We start from the raw sequence: 26,769 nt of genomic DNA on the forward strand, positions 1-26,769 counted from the left end.
ACGAACAGGCTTCAGAGGTGTTCTGGGTTTAGGCGGGAAACCAGGGTTATATATGGGCCCCAGGGGGAGGAGCTGGGAGGCGGGACCAGTCGTCAGTACAGCACACTTCTAGTAAATCCCAGTTCACTACATTCATCCCTTCCTTCAGAATTAAAGATCTGTGGATGAAGGGAACAAGGATCAGAAGCTGGTAATAGACACAGAAGAGAAATATTTACAATACTATTTACAAATTCAGGTGGTCCGGGGGTCTGGAGATCCTGGTGGAGTGCCTTAGCACTGGGGGTCCTTGGGCTCTTTGTCTCTTGGTCTGCCTATGATAGAAGGGTAGTGGGCTGGGGCTCCGACTCAACGATAGAGGGGGGGTTCACTCTCCTCCTGAACCGGGTCCCCTAAGGCCCTGAGCAGGGGTGGGGAGAAAAGGTTCAGTAGCTCTTGGGGCACCTGAGGCAATGGATCCTATGTTCCAATGGGTGCCAGGCCCCTGATGGAGACGGTGTCCTCCCTGCTATCTGGGTGTAATGTTTAATGTTGCTATTAGCAAGTCTTTTATTTTGAAACCACTAGAAGAGTGCCCAGGGGCTTTTATGTTGAAAAATTGGAACACTGAAACCAGAGTGAGGCTGGCAGCCTATGTGATGCCTGTGCAATGGTGGATAAAGAACCTCACATGCGGACCGTAAAACAATTAATAAACAGTGCTGAAGCTCCCAGAAAACTGTGTAAACCTGGCATTATTTACAGTGGGCAGAAAGCCAAAACATGGTGTCAGTGTAATAAGGAACCCACTTGGGAAAAAAAGGGAGATAAAATAATGGAAGCCTTCGGTGTCCCTACCCCAAGGTTGGACTGGAAATCACCCAACCTACCTGATGCATGGCGGCGATTCAAGCAGCATGCCGAGCTCATGTTCGCAGGGCTGCTTAGAGGAGAATAGAGGAGGAGAAATGCAGTTACCTCCTTCTATGGATTGGGGACAAAGCAACACTTGGACAGTGAGTGAGGGCGATGCAAAAGTGCTAAAAACATATTATGATGGATTTTCAGCATACCTCATGTCGAAAGCTAATCCCATATTCGCCAGGTACAAATTCCACGAGAAGACACAGGGTTGGTGTGGACATTCAAGTGTGGACCACTCGGTGAGTCATTCGAGCATTTCGTGACTGAGCTCAAACTGCTTGTTAAAGACTGTAACTATGCAAATAATGAAGAAATGGTCAGGGACCATATAGTATTTGCAACCAACTCACCTTGAGTAAGGGAGAAGTTGCTTAGTCAGGGGCCGGAGGGCACGCTAGATAAGGCAATCGAGCTAGCGCAGGTGCAGCTCAAGGCCATGTCTAGTGACAGCAGTGAAGTGCACGTAATACACCACAAGGCAGGAAAGCCAGGCACTCCAAGAAATGCCAGCAGGCTAAACGAAAGCCCGAAGACGTGTAATAAAGCATGTAGTTTGTGTGGAGGACACCACAACAAGCTCGAAGAATGCCCAGCAAAGGGAAAACAGTGCTTAAAGTGCCAAAAACTCAACCACTTTGCAAGAGCATGTAAATCAAAGTCTCATAGTCCAAGCAGAAAAGGACACAGAGACATACACATTGTCGAAAAAGGAAATGAAGATTTTGACTCAGAGCTGTTTGTGGACACTGCTACATCAGAGAAGGAAAATGAGGATAGTGCGTGTGCAGGCATAGGTCTGGGACTACAGAATAAAAAAATGACATTCAAATTGGATACTGCAGCACAAATGAATGTGATACCTGCAAAAGAATTTTACAAGCTCATGCCCAGCGCACCACTAATAACTGACAAGTGTAAGCTACTTGGCTACGGGGGTATCAGCTGAAAGTGAATGGCTACTACAACCTGGTAGGAAGATACAGAATAAATCAACCACCCAGAAGTTTACATCATAGACTGCAACAGAGTGTGTAAAGCCCTGGGACTCATCAATGTGGTATATGTGGTCACCGATACCAATGAAGAAGAGTGCAACATACTGAGTGAGTACGCAGAAGTTTTCAAAGGTATCGGTGAATTCCAGGGTGAGTGCAGTTTCAGGATAAACCCTAGCGTAGCACCAATGGTTTGCCCGCCATGGAGGGTACCATTTCCCCTAAGAGAACACTTAAGAACAGAGTAGAAAACATGGAAAGAGACAGCATAATCTGTAAAGTGACTGAGCCAACTCAGTGGGTTAATGCCTTGGTAACGTGTGAGGAGCCAAAAACATACAAGCTCCGAGTATGCCTGGACCCATGGCCTTTGAACAAAGCAATATTATGGCCATACTATCCCCTACCCACAATTGAGGATGTAACATCCAAACTGGCTGGGGCAAAATATTTCAGCGTCTTAGATACAAGATCGGGCTATTGGGCTATCAAACTCAGTGAGGAATCATCCCTGCTCACTACATTCAATTCCATCTTTGGCAGATATCATTTTCTCAGATTGCCCTTCGGCATTGTGACTGCCCAGGACAAGTTCCAGAGGAGGGTAGACAAAACATACAAGGGCCTCAATAGAGTGGCTGGCATCGTGGATGACATCATCATGTTTGGAAAGATAAGATAGGAGCATGACCGTAACCTCAGAGCCATGCTCAGCCGGACCAGAGAGAGAGGGGTATGGCTAAACCCGGACAAATGCTGCAACTGTGTCTCTGAAATGAGCTACTTCGGACATAGACTTACAGCTGATGGCCTGAAATCAGACCCTTTCAAGGTGAAAGCTGTCAGGGACATGCAGCCACCAGAAAATGAGGCAGAGCTGGCGACGATCCTCGGTGCGATGAATTACCTCGCCAGATTCACTCCCAACCTGGCTGAGGTGAGTGCACTGCTCAGACACTTGCGAAGACATGACAGAGAGTTCAAATGGGACGCAATCCATGAGAAAGTGTTTCAGCAGATGAAGGACACTATCACAGCGGAACCGGGGCCAGTGTTAGCCTATTTCAATCCTGAAAAGGAAGTGACATTCCAAGTGGATGCATCGAAAAATGGCCTGGGTGCAGCCATCATGCAGGAAGGCAGACCGGTCGCATATGCATCAAAGCTGTTTAATAACATGGAGAAAAACTACACCCAAATCGAAAAGGAGCTCTATGCAGTCCTATACGGGTGTAAGAGATTCCATGAATACACCTATGGGCGACGCGTAACTGTGGAATTAGACCACAAGCCATTAGAGACAATACTCCGCAAGCCACTAGCCCTCGCACCACCATGTCTACAGCGCCTGATACTCGCGCTGCAGAAATACAGCATAACACTCATCCACAGACGAGGCAAAGAGATCCTGGTAGCTGACACACTGTCAAGAAAATCCATGGATGACGAGGACAGTTCAGTATTCAAGGCTATGGAGACCCAGGTACACACCCTCATCAGTGCAGCTCCTGTGAGTGCAGACCAGCTAGGTGACATCAAGGCAACCACAACCCAGGATGAGCAACGGTTCACCCTCAAGCAGGTCATTCAGTCAGGCTGGCCGGAGACGAGGAGAAGGTGTCACCCACAAATCAGTGAGTACTGGAACCACCACGATGAGATCACAGAGACCGATGGAATCCTTCTAAAGGGTGAGAAGATAATTATTTCACGGAAGCTCAGAACAGATAAGCTACATCGCATACACACGGGACATTTCGGAGTGGAGAAAAGCAAACACAGGGCTAGGGACATAATGTTTTGGCCAGGCATGAATCAACAGATAGAGGACACAGTAATGAAGTGTGACATATGCCAAACACACTGCAACCCATGCTCTCACAGGCGATTCCAGAAAACCCATGGCAGGATGTAGCAACAGATCTATTCACTTGGAACTCTGAGAACTACATTGTCATATGTGACTACCTCAGCAGATACTTTGAAATTGAATGCCTGCACTGCATCACCTCAACCGCTGTAATCCACAAAATGAAAACAGTGTTTGCTTAGACACGGCATATCAAGAAAGGGTCATGTTACAACTCACGGGAATTCCAACGGTTTGCAGAGTCATGCGGTTTCCAGCATGTCACTTCAAGCCCACATTATCCCCAGAGCAACAGGCTAGCCGAAAAGACGGTCCAAACTGCAAAGCAGATTCTCACAAAGGCCAGAGAGGTCAAGAAAGACCCATACCTCAGCCTGCCGGAGTATAGGAATACACCGGTCGACAGCCTCAAATCTCCAGCCCAAATCCTGATGAGCTGCAGGCTGCGCTCTATCTTACCGATGACAACACTACAGTTACAACCTCAGGTAGCCCTGAAGGGAACATTGCAGGCAAGGAGAGAGAACTGCCAGCAATGCCAGAAACAACAGTACGACAAGTCTGCTCGGCCGCTGTCAACACTACACACCAGAGCACACATCCGCTTCTAGCAGGAAGATGGTACGTGGAAACCAGCAAGTCATCCAAACCGCAGAAACCCCACGAAGCTACCACATCGAAACCAGCAATGGATAGACCTTCAGGCGCAGCTGACAGCACCTTCTCGACACCCGAGATGATAAGCCCACACCCGACCTACAGCAGCCTGAGATCACCGAAGACAACCTGATCACTGGACCAGGTGACGATCTGATCACTGGACAAGGTGAACCAGGGGAACAGCAACCTCACCCTGATTCAGTGTGCAAACCAGATCACTCTGGGCCATATCCCCGCACAAGGTATGGTCGTGCCATTAAGCCAAGGCAAATCTTTGACTTATAAATGACTAAAAGGGTGTACGAAGAATGCTGCCCTATGAAAAAAAAGCTGTTATGTGACCTGATGCATTTACCTGCATTTTGACTTGTATACTGCATACTATGTGATTTGTTACACGTACCTATTGAAAAAAAGGGTTTGTTCTGCATAAGAAGATTGTACCATGACATTTTTGTTGTTGAATGGAGATGTAATGTTTAATGCTGCTATTAGCAGGTCTTTTATTTTGAAACCACCAGAAGTGTGCCCGGGGGCTTTTACGTTGAAATATTCGAACACTGAAACCAGAGTGAGGCTAGCAGCCTACGTGATGCCTGTGCACGAAGAACCTCACATGCGGGCTGTGAAACAATGAATAAACAGTGCTGAAGCTTCCATAAAACTGTGTAAACCTGGCCTTATTTACAGTAGGCAGAAAGCCACAACACCAGGTACTCCATGTAGGCGTATGTGGGGTTGGCATGGGGCAATTTCACCCTTTTTACCAGGGGGTCGGTCTTGCTTCTCCTCATGTGTTTCTTGAGGACTGGACAAGCACTAGTGAGCCTAGCTGGGAGTGTCGTCCCTGATGCTGCCCTTCTGTCGAATGTAAACATGAGCTCATGAGGAGTAGCATTGGTCGCAGTGCAGAGTAGCGACCGAATTGAGTGGAGCATGATTGGGAGGACATTCTGCCAGCGCGAGTCTGGAAGGCCTTTTTGTTTCAGGGCCTTCCAATCATGGTGTTCTTTTTTGCAACCTGCCCGTTCCCCAGGGTTTGTAACTGGTAGTCCTGCTGAATGCGATGCCCCTCACCATCAGGTACTGACACAGCTCGTCGCTCATGAAGGCTGAGCCTCGATCACTTTGAATATAGCCTGGATACCTGAACAGGGTGAAAATAGAGTTTAGGGCCTTCATAACAGATGAGGCAGATACGGGATGGTGAACGGGAAGCAGGAGTAGTTATCGATGACCGAGAGAAAGTAGATGTTCCCATTCCTGGAGGGGAGAGGTCCCTTAAAATCAACGCCGAGCTGTTCAAAGGGCCTGGATGATTTAATCAGGTGCACTTTTGCGGGACGAAAAAAGTGCGGCTTGCACTCAGCGCAAACCTGGCATGACCAGGACTTGATAAAATGAGTGTGATAGTACAGATTCTATCACCAATGTGTATATGTACAGATGGTAGTGTAGGATGACTGTGATTGGCTGAGAGCGTAGCCACGCCTACTGGCAGAACTTAAAGGATTGCTCCTAGCCAGACCAGGTCATTCTGGACTGGTTGACCTACATGTGATATGCTCCATTCTTTTAGTTAATAAAAGCCTTGGTTTGGATCAACGTCTTTGGTTCTTTCGACGCGCTCTACAATGAGCCATGTGGGTGACCCCTGTATGGCATAGTTCATTGTATATGGTCTGCAGTTGACCGGGATGTCCATTGGACAAAGCATCTGGAGGGTCATTTAGTGCCCCTGGCCGGTAGACGATATCAAAATTTTAGGTGGAGAGTTCGATCCTCTACCTAGCAATTTTGTCATTCTTGATTTTTCCCCTCTTGGGATTGCTGAACGTGAATGTGAGAGTGCTGGTCCGTGAGGAGTGTAAATCTTCTCCCAGCCAGGTAGTGCCTTCAGTGCTTTACAGCTTCTACAATGGCCTGAGCCTCCTTTTCCACAGATGGGTTCCGGAGTTCATGGCCTTGAAGCGTCCGTGAGAAAAGGGCAACTGGCCTGCCCGCCTGATTGAGAATAGTGGCCAGTGCTACGTCCGAGGCGTCACTTTCCACTTGGAAAGGTACATTTTCATCTACCGCATGCATGGCAGCTTTTGCAATGTAACTTCGGAGGTAATTAAAAGCCATCTGGACTTTGGCCGAAAGGGAGAAAGTAGTGGCCTTTAAGAGGGGATGAACGTTGTCGGTGTATTGAGGGACGCACTGGGCATAATATGAGAAAAACCTCAGGCATCTCCTCAAAGTCTTTGTGGTTCCAGAGAGGGGAAGCTCTAACAGGGGGCACATCTTATCAGGGTCAGGGCCAATGATGCCATTCTCCACCATGTAGCCAAGGATAGTTAGTCATGTAGTCCTGAATACACACTTGTCAGAATTTTAAGTAAGATTCAAGGCTCTTGCTGCTTGGAGAAAGCTCTGAGATTGGCATCATAGTCTTCCACGGTGTGGCCACAGATGGTGACATTGTCGAGGTGGGGAAGGTAGCCTTCAACCCATACTCGTCCACCATCCTGACCATCTGCTGCTGGAAAATAGATACCGCACTGGTAATTCCAAAAGGGACCCTCCAGAATTGATAGAGTCGACCGTTAGCCTCAAATGCTGTGTACGGGTGGTCCTCGGAATGGATTGGCAGCTGGTGATAGGCAGTTTTCAGGTAGGTAGTCGAATAGACCTGATACTGCATGATATCGTTCACCATATCCGAAATGTGAGGGAGGGGGAATGCGTCCAGAAATGTTTATCTGTTAATTGTTTGGCTATAGTCAAACCTGTTCTTGTATTCCCCCTTTACTACCACCACTTGCGCTCTCCACAGGCTGGTGCTGGGTTCAATGATCCCCTCCTCCAGCAGGCAAAGGGTCTCCGTCTTTATAAACTCCCTGTCTGCTGCGCTGTACCTCCTGCTCTTGGTGGCAATGACCTTACAGTCGGCAGACAGGTTTGGGAACAGGGGTGGGGTCGATGTTCAGTGTGGAGAGGCTGCAACTGGGTCCTGGTTTTGAGGACCCTCCGTTCCGAACCGTTACTGGGGGAAGGGGATCAGAAAACTCCAAGGTCACACTTTTAAGGCGACATAGGAAGTCCAGACCCAACCGTACTGGAGCACACAATTCATCTAAAATGTACATGCAAAATTTATAAAATTCCTCCCCTTCATATGACAGATGAACTATATAATGTTTCTGTACACGTGCCGAATGGGACTGGGACACTAGGAAGATTCGGTAATTAGACAGGTACATTTTTGCACAGTCTGTGAGTCTATGAAACTTTCCATGGACTCTGTGTCTATCAGGCACTTGGTCGGATGTCCGTTAACTTTCACCATCACTATCGATTGCTGAGCTGGTGAGGTCTATTCTGGTTGAGGACCAGCGATGCCAGGTTGCCGGAGACACCGTGTTCTTCTCTCGAGTGGTTCCCTCTGTCCTGAGTTGACCTGTGCAGATAAGATGGTGCCAATCTCGTGGCACGGCAAAATGGCCCCCTCCTTCTTCCTCTGACGATGATGATGGCACTGAATTCAAAATCGGGCCGTTTCCGTAGGCAGAGGGTTGTGCAACAGGCGATCTCGGGTGAGTCTGGGGCAGACGGCTTGGGGCTGGAATTGGATCCAGGAACGGTACAGGCCATGAACTTCCCCAGTCCTTCCTTCGCGCGGCATACCTGTGGTGATATGTAATTACACCACTAGGTCACCAGGGGTCATCCAGGTGACCTTGTATATAAAGCTGTCCAGAGCTACAGTCTAGCCTTCCAGGTTTGTCTTGCAGAGCGACAAGACCTCTTAGTGTACCTATTAGTTTATTAAAGCTGTCTTATACTCACACTGCTGTTGTGGTTATTGTCAGTACAATACCCTCACCCAATGTCCCTTCTTCCCACAGCTAGAGCACGCCAAGTCTTTAGCCGGGCAGCAGGCACGGGGGTGCTGTCCCTTGACACAGAAAAAGTACTCCCAGGATTTGGAAGCTGCAGTCGTTAGAGCAGGGGCTACTGAAGTGGGAGCAGCTACTCCTTGGAGGTGCTCACCAGAGAGCGCGAGTTCGCTGGCCGAGGTTGTCATTGTCGAGACTGGCCTGTTCCAGTGATTTGGCCAGCTCGACATGGCTAGCAAAGTCCTTCAATCCCAACTCGAGCAGTCGCTGGCTGACATACCTCGAGTGGACCCCTGCGACTAGAGTGTCCCGGATCTGTTCATCTTCCCAGATGTGGCCTGAAGTGGCATAATACCTGCACTTCTTAGCCAGCGTCTGCAGATCTAGCAGGTAGTCGTCAATCGACTCTCCGGGCCATTGGTGGCATAGGGAGAGCCAGTGCCTCGCTAGGACCTCGTTCTAGGGCCTTCATATTGTGGGCCTTCAGCGCTGCAATGGCAGCCTTGTACATCGGGCAGTCTCGGACGGCTGCATACCCCTTCGTTTCTACCTTTGAGATGAGCACCGACCTCTGGAGCTTGTCTGTATGTAAGACATCTCTGAATGCATTCAGGTAGGCCTGGAAGCAGTCTAGCCAATATGAAAACTCCTCAGCCGTGTCAGGGGACTGAGAGTCTATTAGATGCATACTGGGCTTGAGTAATGCCTCCATCCTTGTTTGTAAGCTAATAAAATTGTATTATAGATAAAGGCTCACACTTGACTGGAGGGAGAACAAATGTTTTTATTAGCTTACAACACAGGTAGGGTTCACGAACAGGCTTCAGAGGGGTTCTGGGTTTAGGCGGGAAACCAGGGTTATATACAGGCCCCAGGGGAGGAGTCAGGAGGTGGGACCAGTCATCAGTACAGCACACTTCTAGTGAATCTCAGTTCACTACACACTGATGCTGCTCAACCCACTGAGTTACTCAACAAATTTGTTCTTTTAATGATGTTTTGTGATAAATATGCAGAAAAATAATTTTGTAGCAGTAAAGAGGCAAGTGTTTGGATATTTCAGGAATCCGGCAAAATTAAAAATAGAAATTCAAACTAAAAGCAAAGTTTGAAAGTTTAAAACTTTGAGATGCTTTAATAAATATTCAATTCAATACATGTCTGTGCAAGAGCACCATCTTCTGGTGGAACAGCAATCACATGTAAAAGTATATTCAACTTCACAACTGCAGATTTTCCATAAGAATCCTCCAAAATAAAAATAGCTACAGATTTTTGCTGAAGTTACAGTAGGAGATTGGGAAAACTTCAACAAAAGTCTTGAAGATAAAATCTCCTTCTATTATTTATTGGAAAATCAAGAAGCATACAATTTAGATTGGCTGTATTCAGGCTGGATCTTCTACATTTATCTGTTCTTGCAGCATCACTTGCGTTTTCAGCAGGCTCCTTTGACCATCCTCTGCTGGGACAGTGTAGGAACTTGGATTTACTTCCTCCAGAACAGTGGCCTTCTTGTCCCAGGTGTTGGAATCTCTGAGTCTCACTGTGCTGTGTTGTGTCAGTGACCCTAAGCTTCTTGCTGACTTGTCATAGTTTGCTTTTTGTCTCTTTTGTAGACACTTTTGTTTCTGTTTGACATCTGTTCTTGTTTGTGTCTGCAGAGAAGGGAAGTGTGGTACGTAGTCTACGCCTCATTAGGAGCTCAGGAAGTGATATGCCATGTTTAAGTGGTAAAGCTCGGTAATTCAACAGAGCAAGATAAGGATCTGAGCCACTGACTTGTGCTTTCTTGACTATGTGAACTCGTTTCTCTGCTTTACAGTTTGACTGGGGATGCAGAGGACTTGAAATCACATGTCGAAAATCATACTCTTCGGCAAAGTTCTGGAATATTCTACAACAGCATGGACTATTGTCACTGTAGACAATTTGAGGAATTCCATGTCTTGCAAAGATTGACTTCATGTATCTGATCATGCAGGCAGCAGACATGTTGGGAAGCATTGCCATCTCAGGATAGTTCGATAGATAGTTAATAGCTAATAGGTAATTCTTTCCATCCAGGTAGAACAGATCAGTCCCAACTTTCTGCCATGGCTTCTCTGTAAGTCAGTTATGGTCATGAGTTCATTTGGCTGCTTTGCGCGATATTTCAGGCAGGTCTAACAGCTTGAGACTATTCTGTCGATTTATCCCTGTCCAATAAACAGCAATTCTGGCCCTCCTCTTACTTTTTTGCATTTCAAGGTGTTCCTCAAGCACCCTTTTCAGCATCTCTTGTCACAGTGATTGAAGAATGATAATTCTGTTCTGTCTGAGTACATCGACAACACTCAGCTCAGCTCTGATGTTATAGGATTGCTGATATTCACCTCTAGGCTAATCTTCATTCAGATTCTTTGTGACCTTCTGTACAACTGTATCCTTTTCTGTTTCAGCTGCAATCTGCTTGGATTTCATGTCAGATATGGGAAGAGGTTCAGTGATCAGATTCACATCTGTCTCTGTGGAATTCTTATTGTGTGCTTCACTCTACGTCATTGCCTTCGACAGCGCGTTAGCAATTAAATAAGTTTCCCTGGCCTGTACACCAATTCAAAATCATAATGTTGTAGCTTCAACATCAGTCTGGATTTGTCTGAGGTTTTTCTGGATTATGACTATTAATGTCTTGTGGTCTGTCTCAGCCATGAATGTTGGTAGACCATACACAGCTGTGGAATTTCTTGAATCCATAGACCAGACCTAGGCACTCTGTCTCTATCTGTGCATATCGACATTCAGATGGACCATGTGGTCATCGTCCTTGATGTGTATACAACTGGCCTCCAATCTTCTCCTGCAGCCTGAAGTGGTATGGCACCTATTCATCTTTTGAAGCATCATCTGTAAAGGTTTTCATCCTTCTGGATGGGTCAAAGAATGTCAAAAGCACCAGTTATGTAGTTAGAATGGTCTTCAGTTGTCCCCATTCTTCCTCGTGATTGGCTGCCCACTTGAATTTACATTTGTCATAAAACAACTCCCTCAGGTACATTGTTTTGGAAGACAGGTTTGTTATGTATTTACCAATGAAATTGTTCATTCCCAGCACTCTCAATGTACCCTTTTTGTTTGTGGGTCTGGACATCTCTAGAATTGCTTTCGCCTTGCTCTTGTCTGTGTCCACACCTGCCTCTAACAGATTATCTCCCAGTTTGTGATCTCAAGACCATTGGATCTGGAGGACTCAAAGGAGTGAGGGACTCTTTGAGAGTGGGGAGTGAATAAAATCAGCCCAGGTGAATGACATTTAAAAGGTTTAAAAGAAGCACTGAAGGCAACTAAAGGGTTAAGCAGAGTGTTGATTTGTGGGAGTGAGTAATTTAGATAATTGGCAGAGACAAATAAAGGGAGGGGTAGCTAAAGAGGAGTGGTTAGTGGGGCTTTGGCAGGCGAGGCCCCAGTGTCGGAGTGGGGCTTTGGCAGGCGAGGCCCCAGTGTCGGAGTGGGGCTTTGGCAGGCGAGGCCCCAGTGTCGGAGTGGGGCTTTGGCAGGCGAGGCCCCAGTGTCGCAGTGGGGCTTTGGCAGGCGAGGCCCCAGTGTCGCAGTGGGGCTTTGGCAGGCGAGGCCCCAGTGTCGCAGTGGGGCTTTGGCAGGCGAGGCCCCAGTGTCGGAGTGGGGCTTTGGCAGGCGAGGCCCCAGTGTCGGAGTGGGGCTTTGACAGGCGAGGCCCCAGTGTCGGAGTGGGGCTTTGGCAGGCGAGGCCCCAGTGTCGGAGTGGGGCTTTGGCAGGCGAGGCCCCAGTGTCGGAGTGGGGCTTTGGCAGGCGAGGCCCCAGTGTCGGAGTGGGGCTTTGGCAGGCGAGGCCCCAGTGTCGGAGTGGGGCTTTGGCAGGCGAGGCCCCAGTGTCGGAGTGGGGCTTTGGCAGGCGAGGCCCCAGTGTCGGAGTGGGGCTTTGGCAGGCGAGGCCCCAGTGTCGGAGTGGGGCTTTGGCAGGCGAGGCCCCAGTGTCGGAGTGGGGCTTTGGCAGGCGAGGCCCCAGTGTCGGAGTGGGGCTTTGGCAGGCGAGGCCCCAGTGTCGGAGTGGGGCTTTGGCAGGCGAGGCCCCAGTGTCGGAGTGGGGCTTTGGCAGGCGAGGCCCCAGTGTCGGAGTGGGGCTTTGGCAGGCGAGGCCCCAGTGTCGGAGTGGGGCTTTGGCAGGCGAGGCCCCAGTGTCGGAGTGGGGCTTTGGCAGGCGAGGCCCCAGTGTCGGAGTGGGGCTTTGAGCTGAGGAAGAGCTTGCTCACACAAAGGTAAGGCTAGTAAGTTTATTTAATTAATTTAATTAGGCAGAGAGTGATAGGCAGGAGTTTTAGGAAGGCAGTCACCCTGAAAAGTCAGAAGACAAGTGATTGGGTGATTATTAGGAGAGGGAATGGGAAGAGGCAGAAAAAGCACAACAGCCCTGTGGCTGTTCTCCTCAACAAGTATATTGTTGGGGGAACAATCTACCAGGGACAAGATGAGGTAGTTATGTCTCAGGCACAGAGGCTGGCCCCCTGGGTCAGAAGTGAAGGGAGGGAGAAGAGGAGACCTATGATAATTGGGGATTCATTGGTTAGGAGAGCAGATAAGAGGTTCTGTGAACAAGATTGAAGCTCATGGATGGTATGTTGTCCCCAGGTGCCAGGGTTAGAGATGTCTTGGACTGAGTTCATAATGTTCTAGAGGGGGGAGGGTGAGCATCTGGATGCCATGGTCCATATGGGGTATAATGGCATACATAAGAATAGGGATGAAGTCTTGAAGAAGAAATCTGGATAGTTAGAAAAGTTAAAAAGCAGGACCTCAAGGGTAGTAATCTCAGAATTGCTACCTGTGGTATGTGCTGGAGAGGGGAGGAAGAGGAAGTTGTGGCAGATGAATGCATGGCTGAAGAGTTGATGCCAGGGGCAGGGGTTCAAATTGCTGGATCATTAGGATCTCTTCTGGGGAAGGTCTGACCTATACAAAAAGGATGGGCTGCACCTGAACTGGAGGGGAACCAATATCCTGATAGGCAGGTTTGCTAAAGCTGTTGGGGAGAGTTTAAACTAGTTTGGCAGAGGGTTGGGAATCAGAATATGAGTGCAGAGATTAGGTTAGAAGGACAAAAAGAATGATGCTATGTGCTCTGAGTTGGTGAGGAGGGACAGGTAGGGGACAAAATATAAAGGTAGCCAGTTAGAGGGTTTGAAATGTCCCTATTTCAGTGCTTGGAGTATTAAGAATAGAGGGATGAACTTGAAGCATAGATCAGTATGTGGAACTAAGATGTTGTGGCTGTTTCTGAAACTTGGTTGCAGGAGGGGCAAGTTTGGTTGATGCAGGTATGGGGTCTAGATATTTTAAAAAGAATAAGATGAGGGGTAGAAGGGGGGGAAGAAGTAACATTATTGGTCAGGGATGTATCACAGCTATAGAAAGGGAGGGTGCTGCAGAGGGAGTGTCCACCAAGTTGGTGTGGGTGGAAGTCAGAAATAGGAAGGGAGCTATCTCTGTGCTGGGAGTAGTCTATAGGCCCCAAATAGCCCTTAGGATACCGAGGAGCAGATAAGCAGGCAGATTTTGGAATGGTGTGGTAAATTCAGGGTTGTAGTTATGAGTGATCTCAACTTCCCTAATAAAGAGGGATAGGTGGGGCTGAATTTGTCAGGTGTACAAGAAGAATTCTTGACAGTATGTGAACAAGCTGACAAGAGGGGAGGCCATACTGGATCTGGTTCTAGGGAATGAACCTGGTCAGGTGGCTGACCTCTTGATGGGGGGAGCATTTTGGTGAGAGTGACCACAACTCCCTTTGCTTCAACATAGCGATGGAAAAAGATAAACAATCAAATTGGGGAAGGGCTAATTATGAAGGGATGAGGCAGAAACTAGCAGGAATAAATTCTAAACTGATGTTTAAGGGTGAAAGTACAGAAGTAATGTGGAGGAAACTTGGGGACCACTTGAGTAGGGTTCAAGATGGGCTTGTCCCACTGGGACAAGGAAAAGATGGTAGGAAAAGGGAACTGTGGCTGATCAAACAGGTCAGGCAACTCTTCAAGAGAAAGAAAGAAATGGGGAGAGCTCTTGAGGTATATGATAGCCAGAAAGGAACTTAAACGACTTGGAGTTGGAAGGGGGCATGAGAAGGTGTTGGCCTCAATTAAGGAGAATCCCAAGGTGTTCTGTGTATTTGACAAACAGAAGGATGATGAGAATGAAGGAGTGGCTGTTAAAAGATAGAGGTGTTATGAGCCCAGAGGACTCAAAAGGCACTTTCAGGTGGCCAAAACACCCCGATGAAAAGCAGCATACTATACCCCAATGCGGCTGTCAGGGGGCCATCTGAAAGCACAGGAGGAGCCTGTGAGGTGCACTTTGTAACCCTTCTCTGGGAGGGATAATCACTCGAGAATGCAGCTGCCTGAAAGGGGATGACAATCAGCTGGTGAGCTCCTGACAGCCCCCCTCCCTACTGCCCCTGCCCCCAGCGCTGACTGGCCGCCCTAGATATCTACCATATTAGAAAATAAATTCCCACACAGAAAATTATGCAAAGCCTGTGAAAATATACCTAATTACATACAATTTTAGGAGTGATGGCATATGAATGGGCCATTCAACCCCATTAAATTTATGGTGTCTCTTAGCATAATCCATCAATACCATTGCCTACCTTTTTCCCTGTAACCTCCTTTATATGCTTATCTACAGTTCTTCTATCATCTGCCTACACTTATGCAAATTTGTGACAGTGAATTAACCAATCAAAATAGAGGATAAAGCAGAGCACCTAAACCCATACAGGAGAATGTGCAAACTCAGCACAGATAGCATCAGAAGTCAGAATCAAACCCAAGTATTTGAACTGAGTCAGTTGCCAACAGAGAAACAGCTTAATTCTCAATTTAGTTCAGAAGCAGTAGATTAAGAATGAGGATGGCAAAAGTCTGATGCTTCATAGACATACAGGTAGTCCTTGACTTCTGACCTATGAGAGTTGTGTCCACCTGCACATATGAACATTTTAAAAAAACTTTATTCAATCTACTGTACAGTACATATTTTGTATTAAAAGTACCGTATACAGTGGTCCCAATTCTCTGGCAGCAGCCTGAGTTCTCTGTTGGCAGCCTGAGGTCCCTGTTACCCTTCTTAGTTACAACCAATCCTTACAGTCATAAGTTGGGGACTGCCTGTAATTACATGTCATATTAATGCCATGATTCAGCCTTTGCCTGCAAATGAGGTGATTGAGAGATTAATTACTTGAGGTGTGTAAAATTGTTTTGGGTTTAGAACATGTTATCTTTGATTAAATAAGTTAAACTGCAATAAAGAATCGAACCAGTGAAGGGCACTTTGGAATAGTTGTTAGAAATATTTTTCAGTATTGAACGGTGATCAAAATGTAGAATGACCTACCAGATAGAATAAAATAGTCAAAGACTCCTGATAAATTTAGAATAAATTTTGGGCTTCCTCTGGTTGAGTGAAATAAGATGGTTAAAAGATATTCCTATTTTCAATGTAAATTTAATTTCATATATAATTCAGCATGGATAATTGATGTCACTATGTTTATATCAGACTGGAGGATCATAACCAGTGGAGTGTCTCAAGGTTCGATAATAGGACCATTGCTTTTTTGTAATATACATGAATGATTTGGACAAGAGTGTTAGTGGTAAATTGAGTACATATGCTAATGACGTAAAAATACATGCTATGGTGGACAGTGAAGAAGGTTAACTTGGTTTACAACTCCATCCAAGGCTAAGGAGAAAAGAAGTACTTCAACTCAGAAGTGCAAGGTGTGGTATTTGGATAAATCAAACCAAGGCAGGATTAACTCTGTTATTGGTATTGTCCTAAAAAGTATTATGGAGCAGAGAATCTAGTTCTTCAGTCAGAGAATGGTGGGCATATGGAACAAGCTGCCAGATAGGTATTGTGGTATAGGCAGGTATGTTAGTTTACTTTGAGAAATACAGATAATTAAGTGGCTATAAGAACATAAGAAATAGGAGCAGGAGTAGGCTATTTGATCCACTATTAAATTAGATCATGGCTGATCTGATGATAGGCTCATCTCCACCTACCTGCCTTTCCCCCCCAGATCCCTGAATTCCCCTAGTATATTTATGAGATAGCCACCACTGTTTCAATGGATAGCAAACTCTATAGATTCACCACCCTTTGGGAAAAGTAGTTCCTCCTCATCTCCATCCTAAATCTACTACCCTGAATCTTCTTACAGAAGAACTCAAAACACTTTGTTCCTTTATGGACAAGAGACCCAAACAGTCACCCTCCACCACCACCTGCCTCCGCCTGGTAGAACTTTTTCTTACTCTTAAAAACTCCTTTGACTCATCTCACTTCCTTCAAATCAAAGGAGTAGCCACGGGTACCCACATGGGTCCAGTTACACATGCATGTTTGTGGGCTTTGTGGAGCAATCCATGCTGCAAGCCTACACAGGCAAGGCCCCTCAATTCTTTCTCTGCTATTTTAACAACTACATTGAGCCTGTCTCGTGCACCCATGATGAGCTTGTCAACTTCGCTCCCAACTTCCACCCTGATCTCAAACTCACCTGGTCCATCTCCAGCACACTCCCCTTTCTGTCTCCATCTCAGGAGACAGCTTTCCATCAACATATTTTACAAACCCACCAATTTCCACAACTATCTCTTCTACATTTCCTCATCCCAGTCCCCTGCAAGGGTTCTATTTCCTTCTCACAATTTCTCTGTCTCCAAGATTAGGTCTTTCAGTAAAGATCATCTGAAATGTCTGCCTTCTTCACCACCATCAACTCAGCCCTCAACCATATCTCCTCCATTTTCTGCTCATCTGCCCTGGCCCCCTCTGCTTCCAATTGAAACCAATCACAGGATTTCCCTTGTCCTTACAACACCCAACCAAACCTCACATCCAACACATTATCCTCTCTAATTTCCAGAACTTGTGTGATCCCAGTACCAGACACATGTTCCCCTCTCCTCCCCTCTCTCCCTTCCATAGGGACTGCTCTCTCCATGACTTCCTCATGCATTAACCCTTCTCCACCAGTTGTCCCCCTGGCACCTTCCCCTGTGGCCGTAGGAAATGCAACATTTGCGGCTACACCTCCTACCTTATCATAGTCTGGGGCCCCAAACAGACCTTTCAAGTGAAGCAACACTTCACTTGTGTATCCTCAGGAGTGATCTACTACATCAAGTGTGCCCTTCTCTACATCGGAGAGACTGGGGGTAGAATGGGAGATAGCTTTCCTGAGGACCTTTGCTCTATCCACATCAATGACAGAGCCCTCCCAATGGCTAACCATTTCATTTCTGCATCCCACTCCCACACTCACATGTCTGTTCATGGCCTCATGTACTATCCCACCAAGACCACCTGTAAATTGGAGAAACAACACTTGATTTTCCATTTGGATGGCATTAACATTGACTTCTCTGGTTTCTGCTAACCTAGTCTCTATCTCCCTCTCTTCCCTTCCCCTTGTCTTTTTTCCCTCAGCTCCTCACCCCCTTCCCTCTCTATTTACCCAGCCGACCCTACTCCCCTTGCTTACTGCTCTGCCCTCCCTCCCTCTCCACTATTACCTCCTGCCTTTGGGTCCACGCTCCTCCCACACCCTTCCCTTTGTTCGGATGCTTGTTGATAATTTTCCTTACATTCATCAAGGTAAAGTCCGTAACATTGGTTATGTATCTTTATCTTTGCTATATAAAGTATATTGTTTGACCTGCTGAGTTTCTACAGCATTGCTTTTAATTCAATCATGGAGTCTGCAGACTTTCTTGTTTTACTGCTCACTGTACAAACACAATGATGGAACAACGCAGCAGGACAAAAAGCATACTTTATATTAGCAAAGATAAAGATACATAACCAATGTTTTGGGCTTGATCCCTTCTACAAGGTATAAAAATGTTGACAGGCACCCAAACAAAATGGTTGGGGGGAGAGTTGGGTCAGCTCACTTCTGGATTTTAAATCTCTTTTACCTATTTGGGATCCTAGTGGTCCTGGTGAAAACCAAAGTAAGATTTGCAGGGCAAGTTATTGGTAAATGTAACATGATAGTAGTATAGAAGAAGAGTTCCAGGCATTTCTTAGTTGATTGATAAAATAGTAATTAGCTGGATTGGATTTTTTCCAAGACAATTCTTTTAAGGTATATGGCATGCATGTCAATATCAGATGAGCATTGAGTACATGGCTTTGGATATTGTATTACAGATGTACAAGACATAAGTGAAACCACACTTGCAATATGGTGAGCATTTCTGGTTGCCATATTATTAGGAAGTATGTGATTATGTTAAAAGATGCAGAAAAGATTCATAAGGATGTTTCTCGGATTAGAGAGCTCGAGTTATAAAGAGACAGGATAGGGTGGGACAAATTTTCCCTTTGTAAAGGAGGCTGACGTGTGACCTTATAGTGATTTATAAAATTGAGGGTCACAGAAAAGGTGATTGGTCAAAATATTTTTCCCAGGATGGGGAAGACTAAAACTAGGGAGCAAATGTTTGGGAGAAAGGAAAAGTTGGAAAGGGACCTAAGGCTCAGGCTTTTCACACACACAGTGATGGGTACATGGATGAGCTTCCAGAGAAAGAGTTAAAGGCAGGTACAATGTTTAAAAGAAATATGGACATATTCCTGGATTTGAATAATGCAAGCCAAATGCTGACAAATGATACAAGTTGAGGAAAGCATGAATGAGTTGGGCCAAAGGGCCATTTTCTGTGCTGAACAACTCGATGGAGTCATAGTCTCTTTTTTTTCAACAATACTTTTCATGGTCCCACCATTCACTGAAAATTCTGCCCTGGTTTAACTGTCTGAAGTGCAAAATCTTTCACTTGTTCTTGAACCACTTTTCTAATTCATCTCAATCCTGTTATAATCTTAGATAACCTCTTCACTGTCCAATATTCCATCAATTGTGATGTCATCTGCAAACTTATCATGCTCAGGGCATCCAACTTGTAAATATAGATGACAAACAACAGCAGACCTAGCACTACACTGCATACCACTGGTCATGGGTCGATTGATTAGCAACTCCCTTCTACCACCCTCTTCAGTTTTATTGTCAGAGTACAAACACAAGATCACATACAACCCTGAGATTCTTTCTCCTCCCATAAAGCAAATTCAATTATCCAGCTTGGCTTAGAGTGAAACATAAAGTCTGCAGATGCCGTGATTGTATTAAAAATATAGAATTGCTGGAGGAACTTAGTATTAGGCAGTTCATCCTGGATCCAATGCAATCTGACCTTCCAGTTCACCATACCATATCAAAGGTTGTGTTAAAGATGATATCAACAATGACCAGAGCAGGGCAGGAGACAATCATCTTGGTCACCTCTTCAAAAAAAACTCAGTCAAGTTCATGAGACATGATTTTTCACAATCAAGGTGATTATCCCTCATCAGTCCTTGCTTTTCCTGATGCAAGTGAACCTGTCTCACAGAATCCCCCAGTAACTTACCCACAACTGACATTAGACTTTCTGGCTTGCAGTCCTGTGCCTTATCCTTGGAACCCTTTTTAAATCAAGGCACAATATTAGCCTCTCTTGATGATATCTCTACAAGAATCCATATGACTACAAGATGTAGAAATTGCTTCAAGTGAAATGAATAGTGCAATAAATACTGGCAATCATTTCAAGCTGCCAGCATCTCAAAATTGAAGTGTGAAGATTAATTCTGAAAAACAAATCATATGTCTGTTTTCAATGTTATCTAGTTTATCTCCCTCTGACTAACTGATTGAAAACATCCATTATTTTTTACTTATTTGTTCTACAGACAAGGCTGTCCTCTGCTATTTTACTGAGGGTGTGTACTGCACGTTGTGAGCTCAAAGAATCAGCACATTTCCTGATGTAAATGAAATATTGTTTACTCATGTTGTTTCTTGCCAAACATCACGACACAAACAGTTCAATTGAAGATGCTGGAGTGGAATTAACAGAAGGGTTAACAGTAAATGTTAAATTAATTAAACAGTAAATTTAAGGGCACTGATGTTTATTGCAGCTCCCATCCTTCAGACCTGGCTTTGGTGGGTCAAACTTGGAAGTTTCAGGTCTACATAGGGCATCTTTTTTCACAGCATTCAGGAATTCAGCTTTTGGGCGAAGAATAAATACGTGAAGTGGGCGAATGATGGCTTTTGTTCAATTTTGATTCTTTTTCAACTTTCTTTAATTATCTAGTGTAAATGTCAATGAGGCTTCATAAAGCGTATCTTGACTCCTGTTAATTTCTGATAACAATTTGGTTGACCAGGAGAAAGCTGGTGGTAATCATGATCAGCAATTGCTCTGCAATGATTACTACAGTCCATTTGCTTTTTTATTGTTTTCTAAAGGTGATGATTTTTTTTTTAAATTTTCATTTCAGTTATCACTTTATAATGAACTCTAGGTTTTTTCCAAGGATACTTATAGATATTTTGAAGCAATGTATTAAACCAATGTTATCAATAATTATCCAGAAGTATGTAAGTCTGTGTTAATTTTCCAACATTATCTTTATAAATTGATCCTGACAATGTCTATTCAATGATCTGTTTACAATAGTGCCATTTGAACACTTTTTTTCCCCCGCCCGCAGTATTTTATGTTGTTATTTTAGGTTCCAAATAGTGATTGTTTCTTACTTTCTCCATGTCTTAGCATAAAGTATCAATTAATTACAAAGGGGAACAGAAAATGTTTTCCCAGTCTTTATAACTTCAAGAACAATGTCAGGAGAATTGTTTCCTCTAAATTGTGCATTAGTTGGCAAGTGTGATGTTTCCTTCAAAATTACTGGCAAAGTTCCTAAAACATTCCCTGAGTTCTTGAAGCTACTTTGAATTTTTGTGTTGCATTTTTTTCAAATTATCCACTTTAGTATTTTAAAACAAATCAGATGAAAACGGAATTTTATTCTCCAGATTTGGAAACATTTTGGTTATTTATCATTGCAAAGTTAACAAATACATATAAACAAAAGTTTTATTCATATCTAAGTTCTGGCACATGAATTACTTTATTTTTAGAGGCCTTACTGCACATTTTTTTAGTAAGCATTGCAAGTCTGACAGCGAAGGTATTGTAAATTGGGAAATAAATAATATATTCATTTCATAAAATACTCATTAACTTGTGTGTTGAATCATTTTAATGTTTTCTTGTTTGTGCAATTTAAAAACAGAGACTGTTCCTCATTTTAATCCAGGTATTATTTTTATGTTATAAGTAAATTGCCTCATTATTTCTAAATTTAAAAATATATAAAAATTAAAATAATGTTAATTAAATCATTGTATCTTCATTGCTGGTTCAGCAGCATTACATTTGAGTTGATCAATTTGTTTTAAATAAAATTTACAGAATTTTTACCTTTTAGCTCCCAATCCAAACAGCTTTATCTAAGAAAATAGAGTGGAAGTCACATTTCATCAGCTTAATCTATAAATGACAAACAGAATGATGAGTTAACCTGTGCTAATCTTCCATACTTGCTATTTCCCAATGCAAATAGAACCTAAGCAAAAAAAAATTACCAACTTCCCCATCAGCCTAGAATTAATTCTTCATATGTGAAATAGTAAAAATGACTCAAGAACAAAGACATGACTAAAGCAGGCAGTTGAATTGAGCCAACAAACTGGTTATAATCACGTTTTATTTAAATTTCTTTTGTACAGGGTGATGATGGTGGCATCACGAAGATCCTGAGGCAGTTTACCTTGGTCCCAACAAAGCTTGAAAAACTCATGCAGTTTGGCATGCAGAGTTTTGCCGCCAGCCTTCCAGACTTCTGGGGGGATTCCATCCATACCTGCTGCTTTGCCACTTTTCAGTTGCCGCTTTAGTTGCCCATTCAGAGCCAGCTCTTCAGCGCTTGACGTCCTGCTTTGCGGAAACTGCCAAAATGTTTGGCCTGGAAGTCAGCCTGAAGAAAACTGAGGTCCTCCATCAGCCAGCTCCCCACCATGACTACCAGCCCCCCCACATCTCCATCGGGCACACAAAACTCAAAACGGTCAACCAGTTTACCTATCTCGGCTGCACCATTTCATCAGATGCAAGGGTCGACAATGAGATAGACAACAGACTCGCCAAGGCAAATAGCGCCTTTGGAAGACTACACAAAAGAGTCTGGAAAAACAACCAACTGAAAAACCTCACAAAGATAAGCGTATACAGAGCCGTTGTCATACCCACACTCCTGTTCGGCTCCGAATCATGGGTCCTCTACCGGCACCACCTACGGCTCCTAGAACGCTTCCACCAGCGTTGTCTCCGCTCCATCCTCAACATCCATTGGAGCGCTCACACCCCTAACGTCGAGGTACTCGAGATGGCAGAGGTCGACAGCATCGAGTCCACGCTGCTGAAGATCCAGCTGCGCTGGATGGGTCACGTCTCCAGAATGGAGGACCATCGCCTTCCCAAGATCGTATTATATGGCGAGCTCTCCACTGGCCACCGTGACAGAGGTGCACCAAAGAAAAGGTACAAGGACTGCCTAAAGAAATCTCTTGGTGCCTGCTACATTGACCACCGCCAGTGGGCTGATAACGCCTCAAACCGTGCATCTTGGCGCCTCACAGTTTGGCGGGCAGCAGCCTCCTTTGAAGAAGACCGCAGAGCCCACCTCACTGACAAAAGGCAAAGGAGGAAAAACCCAACACCCAACCCCAACCAACCAATTTTCCCTTGCAACCGCTGCAATCGTGTCTGCCTGTCCCGCATCGGACTGGTCAGCCACAAACGAGCCTGCAGCTGACGTGGACTTTTTACCCCCTCCATAAATCTTCGTCCGCGAAGCCAAGCCAAAGAGAAAAAGAAGATTTAAATTTCTACCCACATTTAACCATGAAACATACAGAGTAGTCCAGGAGTCTGCTTTCCTTTGTGCAGCTAAATTAGTTTGATTTATTTGGCTCAGCTACTTCTGAATGTTAATGAGTAAACATCGATGTTAATTGTGGTATCATTCTACTTAATTCTCTGTTGAATTCATACATCTCACAGCTGGAGATTTTTGTTTTCTATTTGTATTCTGTAACAAAAGCTACCAAGAGGAAAAAAAATCAATTTTGATTGTCTGTTCCTTAATACACTTTGCTTCCATTAAAGTTTACTTTGAAATCAAAATACCTCTCCATATTATTCAATCTGCATATGCGGTAAAATGTACCATTGAACCATAATGGAAAGAATCTGCCACTTCATTCAGTAGCTGTTTTCTGATGTGAATGTGGACTCCATTGATGAGAAAGTAAAGAAGGATTTTGGGGCAGCATGCAAGGTAAATTGAATTGGTGGGCTGCTTTATGCATTTGGAAGTTTCCCAAAAAGTTCTGGAAGAGTCCAGCACCAGATTTGCTCAAGACAGTGTGCAGAGCTTGGATCCAATTTATTCACACCTAGAATTAGTAGCAACTGCAGAGGTATCCTTACAAACCCAAGCATCATGCAGTTTGCAATATACAACTCAGTTCCCACTGTAGAATGTGTGGGAATTAGGCAAGATCCAAATAATGCAGTGGAAGGACGGATCATTGCCAACATAGCTGTGGATAGGAATTCCAAAGGAGCTTGTGATATGTTGCAGCAGTCCAATAATCCATTTTTCAACAGATTACTAAATATGCTGAGGTATTTCCTGGGGTATGGCATTGACTAGAGCACAAATCCACTTCAGTATCTCAGGATGACACCATTCATGATCACACACTTAAGATAAATGAATGACTTATTGCAATCTGTATGGTTTGATATTTGGAATAATGATATGCTCACTTTTTGGTGCTGAGCTTTTATCATATTCTATCCATTAACTGGATCCAGAGGCATTCATCATGCAGTCTGAAAATTCCTATTGTTAACCAAGATAATGCTGTGTTCCCTGATCACAACTCCAATAACAGAGCAGGGAAATAACTACTTTGCAATTAGTTTTATTGTCATGGTGGTCATCAGCTTTTACACATCAAGCTTGTTACAGACTATAACTATAAATACTTTTCAGTTTGCTACACATTAGCGCATAAGGATGCTGCCTATTCCAAGTGAGCCGAGTATCTATTCTCTCTTGCCAGAGAGCACAAGGAGAATTGAGCGTGCCTATGTGAGTAAGCTTTCCTTAGGTGCAGAGTGCTGTTGACTGGAATCAGATACAAAACTGGAAGGACAGTGAAAGTTGTCACTGCCCATAAAATTTGCAACCTTCATTCTGAATGTTGATCTTCTTTAACATGTTATGACTGGAAGTGCTAAGAATTCCAAATCATGTAATAATGGAAAGATCAGAAGGTTATCCATTTATGATAGCTCTGTTTTGTCACAGCTACAGGCCAAATGTAGGTTCTGCTTGATTAAAAAGAACTTTCATTTTGTTCATGGAGATTCACATAGACATGGTGGTACTATTAAAAAATTCTGAGGCTGGCGTTTGAGTTTTAATGACTTTCATTGCTCATCTCTGAAATGATTCAAATTTTACTAATCATTTATCCTTCAACCAACTTTACTAAAACAGAATTGATTAGGTTATATTTTAACTACAACTGTGGCTGTACTTCTGAAAATATATAATAGACATTCTGAGATTACAAGAAGTGCTGTGTCAGTCTGTTAGAACCATAGAACATTACAGCTCTTCAGCCCTTATAGTCTGTGGTAAAACAATTTTTTTTGCCTAATCCCACTGACCTGCACTCAGTCCATTGTCCCATCCATGCACTTGTCCAAATTCCTCTTAAATGTTAAAAATGAGCCAGCTTTCACCACTTCAGCTGGAAGCTCGTTCCATTCTCTCACCCCTCTGTGTGAAGAAGTTCTCCCTCATGTTCCCCATAAATTTTTCCCCTTTTACTCTTAATGCATGTCCTCTGGTTTGTATCTCACCTACCCTCAGTGAAAAAAGCCTATCTACAATTACTCTGCTATCCCCCTCGTAATTTTAAATACCTCTATAAAATCTTCCCTCATTCTTCTGCATTCCAGGGAATAAAATCCTAACCTGTTTAACTTTTCCCTATAATTCAGTTCCTGAAGTCTGGGCAATATCCTAGTAAATCTTCTCTGCACTCTTTCCATCTTATTGATATCTTTCCTGGAGTTAGGTGACCAAAACTGTACACAATACTCCAAGTTTGGCCTCACCAATGTCTTTATAAAACTTAAACATAACATCCCAATTTCTGTACTCAATACTTTGATTTATGAAGACCAATATGCCAAAAGCTCTCTTTACAACTGCATCCACCTGTGACACCACTTTCAGGGAATTATGTATCTGTATTCCCAGATTCCTCTGTTTTATCACACTCCTCAGTGCCCTACCATTTACCATTTATGACCTACCTTGGTTTGTCCTTCCAAAATGCAACACCTCACACTTGTCTGCATTAAATTCCATCTGCTATTTTTTCAGCTCATTTTTCCAGCTGGTCCAGATCCCTCTGCAAGCTTTGAAAACTTTCGCTGTCCACAACACCTCTAATCTTAGTCTCATCTGCAAACTTGCTGATCCAATTTACCACATTTTCATCCATGACTCAGTGCCCTTTACCTGAGTTAATACTGATGGAAAAGAATAAATTTAAGACCTCTTCTCTTTTGGCTCCATACAAAGCTGACCACTCTGATCTTCAAGGGGACCAATTTTGTCCCTTACTATCCTTTTGCTCTTAATATACCTGTAGAAACATTTAGGATTTTCCTTTATTGTCGGCCAAAGCCACCTCAAGTCTTCTTTTAGCCTTCTGATTTCTTTCTTGAGGTTTTTCTTGGATTTTTTATACTCCTCAAGTACCTCATTTGCTCTATGTTGCCTATACCTGTTATACACCTCTCCCAAATCAGATCCCTAATATCATCCAAAAACTAAGGTTCCCAAAGACTTCTAATCTTGCCTTTGATCCTGACCAGGAACAGACAAGCTCTGTACTCTCAAAATGTCACCTTTGAAGGTCCTCGGATATCCTTGTCAGAAAACATTAGAGATCATCTCTCATTTCCTCAAAATTAGCTTTTCTCCAATTTAGAATATCAACCCGAGGCCCAGATCTATCCTTCTCCATAATTAACTTGAAATTAATGGCTTTATGATCACTGGACCCAAAATGTTCTCCTTCACATACTTCTGTCACCTGTCCTGTCTCATTCCCTCATAGGGGATCCAGTATTGCACTCTCTCAAGTTGGTACCTTTATATATTGATTTATAAAACTTTCCTGAACACATTTGACAAACTCAAAGCCATGACAGTATGGGAGTCCCAATCAATATGTGTAAAGTTAAAAATCTCCAACTATCACAACTTTTTTTCCTGCAGCTGTCTGATATCTGTCTACAGATTTGCTCCTCCAATTATCGCTATAATGCAGTCTATAATTCGACCCCATGAGTGTGGTCATATCTTTCCC

At 44.2% G+C, this 26,769-nt stretch overlaps 1 long non-coding RNA gene across 3 annotated transcripts in view; it reads right to left on the reverse strand.

Moving 5' to 3' along the window:
* The window catches only part of LOC138755333 (uncharacterized), a 71,090-nt gene that overhangs the window by 30,558 nt on the left and 13,763 nt on the right, over nucleotides 1-26,769 (reverse strand). For 2 of the 3 annotated variants that reach the window (XR_011352206.1, XR_011352207.1), the window contains exons 3-4: nucleotides 21,728-21,796; nucleotides 9,477-11,218 (exon numbers count right to left, since the gene is read on the reverse strand). The exons of the other annotated variant lie outside the window; for it this stretch is intronic. This is a non-coding gene — a long non-coding RNA (uncharacterized lncRNA). Of the gene's footprint in view, nucleotides 1-9,476; nucleotides 11,219-21,727; nucleotides 21,797-26,769 lie in introns of those variants that run through there. 3 annotated transcript variants of the gene reach the window in all.

This window comes from Narcine bancroftii, chromosome 2 (genome assembly GCF_036971445.1).
Source record: "Narcine bancroftii isolate sNarBan1 chromosome 2, sNarBan1.hap1, whole genome shotgun sequence".
Classification (NCBI taxonomy): Eukaryota; Metazoa; Chordata; class Chondrichthyes; order Torpediniformes; family Narcinidae; genus Narcine; species Narcine bancroftii.